The sequence below is a fragment of the Alligator sinensis genome, unplaced genomic scaffold (assembly GCF_000455745.1).
Source record: "Alligator sinensis unplaced genomic scaffold, ASM45574v1 scaffold285_2, whole genome shotgun sequence".
NCBI classification, from domain to species: Eukaryota; Metazoa; Chordata; order Crocodylia; family Alligatoridae; genus Alligator; species Alligator sinensis.
The window spans coordinates 77956-83492 of NW_005842384.1; positions in this window are offsets into that span (position 1 = coordinate 77956).

A 5537-nucleotide genomic window follows, 5' to 3' on the forward strand; every position below is an offset into this window, starting at 1 on the left:
GGTCTTCAAGAGGAGGTTAGATAACCATCTAGCTGGGGTCATCTAGACCCAGAACTCTTTCCTGCTTATGCAGGGGCTCGGACTCGATGATCTGTTGAGGTCCCTTCCGACCCTAACATCTATGAATCTATGATTTGTCAAGAACAAGTTAGGCCTAACCAACCTGATGTCCTTCTATGACACGGTGACTCCATTAGTGGGTGAGGGAGAGGAGGAAAGAATAAGGGGTTCCTTGACTTTTGACACAAATCCCCCATATCATTCTCATTAGGTCTGTCCAACTTCAGTGTGGCATGGACCACATCGAAGGATTTCTCTCCCTCTTTCCCCCTCTCCACTCCCTGCACTGTCTGGGCTTTGCTTTGGCATGCGGCCCCTCAACCCACTAAACAGGGGACACTGGTGGCATATGCCTATCTGTTCCTTACCCTGTGGGCTACAAAGGAAGCATTCAGAACCCAGGAGCCTGCCCCACTGCAGGCTGTGGGAAACATGGCCCATGTGCCCCATGTTAACTGCTTGTAGGCCATCAGTTGGACAGCCCTGAGTGAGAAAAGCCAGGTTTAAATACAGTATTCTAATACATGGAGTACATTATCTGGCACATAAAGATGATAATATTTGATTCTGTGGCCACAGGAGGCCAGAAAAGAAGTAATGATCTTAAATTTAGAGCAGCTTTGAAAATATGGGATCTAATCTTTCTGCACTTTCAATTACCCATTTGTAATATGTGGATACCAATATTAGCTCTAGTTCTGCACACAGAGTGTTGCAACACTTACATAGGATTTATCTTTAGAAAATGATAATGAAGTATACCATAGCTCATTCTATGAGAAAGGTGGGAATGGGATTTGGAGGTCTGTGCTCTCAGTCTCTGTTCATTCTTCCAAGAAAGAATCTTCCTCCTTGAAAAAAATTATAGCTCACAAATATTCAAGTTATTTCTCCGGTCAACCCCCCTTTCCCCTCCTCCCCCCACCCCCAACCCAGCCCCCAACCCTGCGTATCCATTTTATGCAAAATGATGGTTCTTCCCCAAAGAATGTGAAATAAAATGTTATACAATTAAGGAATGAAAACTGCTTTTACCTAGCTCTATTACAAATTATTAAAAAAAATCAGTGGACTGGATCTATCAAAGAATTAACAAGAACACTCCTTTTCTTCACCAAGTTTTATCAGAAAACTGATATCCTTATACATTATCTGCTACTGAATCCTCAAAATTTTCCTATTTCTATCATTAAATGTAGCGTTTTAAATGTCCAAAGCTATTTTCTAACGCTAATTAATAGATAGTGAATTAATGAAAGGTGAATTAGCTGACTGGTACCAGTATCCACATAAGGATATTTTTAATTAACAAATGTACCATTTAAGTAGAAATGTCAATCAGTGGATACCGGTACAAATCTCTCCGAAGTGCCAAGTTCTGTTAAGCACAACAGTAAACGTATATTAAGGATACAGGGATCATTTTAATTATTTTTATACTACTTTTTAAAAGCAGAATAGTATTGGATACAAAAGGACAAATGCTGCTCTCTGGTTCCACAACCCTTACACCAGAATGACACGCAACTCACCATTTATCCTTACAAGTACCAAAGGAACTCGCCTAGGCAACAGCTGCTGGAAAAAATATGGTATACCACTCCACACATATCTTTATGCTTTGTAGCTCTTCCAGGTTTTTTGGCTAGCCACTGTCTTATGCTTCTGGAACAACAGAAAAGTGTGAAAAATCAGGAAAAGGTGCAAAAGCAGAGCACAGTTCTGTAATGGGTAAGTGATTATTTGGGATGGCTGGCCACTTAGGGAGCTTTGATAAGCTATTACAGGCCAGGTCAGCATCCCCTCCCCCAGCCTACAACTGCTCAGGAAAACTTGTCTAAGGACATCAAGCAGAATGGGCGGCCAGAAAGGTGGCCATGGGCAGGCAGGAAATGGTGACTGGGAGCAGGATGGGTGGACTAGAGCCGGGGCCAGATCTGGGGCTAAGATTTCAGGGCAGTGACAGTGTGAGACTGGGGTCCAGGGAAAAGTCATGATCTGCTCCCATGGCCCTGCACTATTTGAAAACAATAACTTTTAAAAGAATCAGTGGTGAGGAGGACTGTGCTTAATAGGCATTACCATATTTCTTATTCAGATGGGTTGCACCAACATAACCTTGAGAGTTTCCCATCATCAGCATAGCTTCTCAGCCATCTTTGGCTAAGATAAAGTGTAGAGAGTGCAGCCAGATGAAGGTCTGGTTTACTGCTTGGACTGATGCCAAGAGCACCAGAGGGCTAGGGATGGAGCACCAGGATGGAGGAAGAGGAGGAGTTCTCAGAGAATAGAACAGCATTGGCGGTGGTCTTGGAGAGGAGAGTGACAGTTATGGAAGGGCAAGTGGACCAAGAGATGAGAAGCAAATCAGAGAGTGGAAGCAAAGATCCAGAGTCTGATGGAGATGAGGAAGAAGGAATGAAAGATGATAGGAAAGAAAGGTGTGGTGGGATCAGCAGTGTTGGAGGGGGCTTGACTGAAGAAAGTAATGAGGGAAGAGTCCACTTGGCAGGAAGGACAGGAGGAGAGGAGGTCAGGAGGGAGAAATAAGGAATGAAACAGTGACTGAAGATTAGTGGGAAGAATAGGCTAGATCTGAAAAGAGAAAGAAGATGGAAGGAAGCGAGAGACAGACCAGCAGATAATCTATACCTGAGAATAAGAGCAATAGTCAAAAAAGGAAGGAGAACAGAGAAGTCAGATGATGAATAAATATGAATTCATAGAAAAAATACTGTTTAAAGTTTTGGATGTTAAAGAGGAACATTTGAAAACCATGGTTGTTTATCCTAACCACATGTCTTGGGAAATTTCATCTTGGAGCCGAGAAAGTTATGAGGCTTTTTGGAAGACATATGCACTAGTAAGTGAGAGAGAAGAACTTAAGGGTATATGTTTTACTGTGGGGAAAAAACACAAGAGAAACTACAATAATTATTCAAATATACATGAACATGCTTGAGATGGGGAAGATAAAGAAATGGTTGGAGAATTATTTACAAAAAGTTATGTATGTTTAGAAGATACATGATAAATATGGCACATGGACAGAATCGTGGAGAGCTCAGGTGGTAATGAGGGCAGATGAGAGGAGTCCCAGTTGGAAAATGCACTTACTGCCAGTAATACAAAAAGGGACACAGTGAGTATTTACAATGCATTTCAGACAGCCTAAACTCTATGGCAAGTGTGGGCAGGGAGGAGACCTGGTTACATACTGCTTCCTGTGGCCTGGGTGATCTGAACCACCAGGGGACACTGATGCTGAAACCCCAGGGCTGGGACCCACATTGGCGGGGTTCACCTCTCCATAATGTCATGCGTAAAGAGGTGAGAACCTCTATGGCCCTCTAGAATCTAACACATTGTGGTGGGAGGAATCCACTGGCAAGCTGCAAGGCCAAGAAGGCTGAGAGACTCAACTAAGTTCCAAGTTGCCTGTTCTATGTTGTTCTTTAGTTCTTCTTACATGCCTGATGCCCTGATAGGGGACTGGTAAAGCCAAGGCGGCCACCATTAGAGGTGGGCTCAAGATCATCATGAGCTTACAACATTGTAGAAAAGGAAGACAGAACTCAGCAAAACACAAGTATGAGATCAATGTTTTAACTCACACTTCTCTTACCACCTCCTTCAATATTACCTGCTTCCTGGAAAACAATGTTGTTTCCCCTAGCACCCCCCGGGATAACAAGGAGTAATGGCCACAAGTTGTTGGAGAGTAGGTTTAGATTAGACATCCGTAAGAACTACTTCACAGTTAGGGCAGCTAGGATCTGGAACCAACTTCCAAGGGAAGTGGTGCTCACTCCTACCCTGGGGGTCTTTAAGCAGCTTGATGCCTACCTGGCTGGGGTCATATGAGCCCAGTTTTCTTCCTGCCTAGGCAGGGGGTTGGACTTGAAGATCTACAAGGTCCCTTCTGACCCTACTTCTATGATTCTATGAACATCTGGGTGGCACAAGGACAGTATATAGGGGAGGTAGGAACCACAAAAAGAACCAAGCCCAGTGCATTCAAGTCAATGCAGCAAAGGAACTGAGCACCTCCTGATAAAGTATCATTCAACATGAAGTTGTGGCAGACGAGAACCAGGTAACCCCACAGTGTGGCTAGATCAGGTGAACTCATGTCCCCTAGTCCCAGTCCAGTTGGGCCACCAGGCCCTGTGGCCCTATTCTGTACTACGCTGACAAGAGGTAGGCAACAAATTCTGGTGGGACATTTCAATTGCATTTATCAAGGAGGGGGATAGCAGAGGGAATGGAAGGGAGGTAGAGCTAGATAGCTCATCAAAAGTACTGATTAATATAATAAAAAAAGAACATTTAAAGGATGTATGGGCCAGCCAGTGAGAAAGTGATTATGTGGATGGAACTGAGTGGGAGACAGTTGTCAAGGATTGATTTTGTATTAATGTAAAATGGGCTAGCAATTGGAAAGAAGGAGATCTTAGATATGACCTGAAACAATCACTGGATGCTGAGAATGGAATTGAGTTTAGAAAAAAAAGTGAAGGTAGGAGGGAAAGGGACATAGAAGTTAAATGTTTAATTATTACAAGATGAGAAGACCTGTCAAGAATATGTGGATGTGGAAATGTATAGCATGGAGGACTCTGAAGAGATATTACAAAAGTATATGGGAGTGGTGGACTCTGATAAGGAGAGTCCTTCATAAATATTGGTCAAAGAGAAGCAAGGAAGAGGGTGAAAGATATAGAAGAACTGCAGGCAAGGAAGCAGGAAATATTGAAGGTGGTGGTAAGAGAAGTGTGCGTGAAAAAAGAACTAGAAGACAAAGCAATGGATTGAGGAACGGTTGAAAAGAAAAACAGATGAGAGAATCTTTGTGACCAGAGTACCTTGAGTGGAGAAGGAGGAAGGATGGTGCAAGTAGTTTTCATTGAAATTGATAAAAAGAATGAAGGAAATAAAAGCAGTGAGAACTGAAGAAGGAAGCCAAATGGACAAGGTGCTAAGGTGCTGGAGTGGCTGCAGAGTTTGATAAAGAGTTGTACAAAAGAAGAAGAGTGGATGGAGGAAAAACAATGGTCAACGGACTGGCTTTCATCAGAAAATAATGTTTGGAGCTGGCAATTTATAAATTGAAATATTGTGTGAATCAAGATGTAGACAAGATGGGAAAGGAGAAGGCAGAAAAAAGATGGAGGAAAGAAGAATGATGTGTTTTCTTTCAAAACAGGAAAAAAAGGACAGAGTGAAAGTTGTTGCTTCCTCCTGAGGGTAGCTCATGAAATGTTAGTATGCTAATGCTGAAAAGGGGTGTAAGTACAAGATATGGGGAGGCTGTCAAGTTTGTGTTAATGTAGTTTGTTTAGTTTCTTTATAATTAAAAAAAATGTTCCCATCAGCATATTTGCCCAATATGAGCCATGTGTTTTATAGTCACTCTCAGTGTTGGCTGCATTTAATCAGCTTCATAGTTGGTGTCTATTGCTGCTTTTGGCTAATAA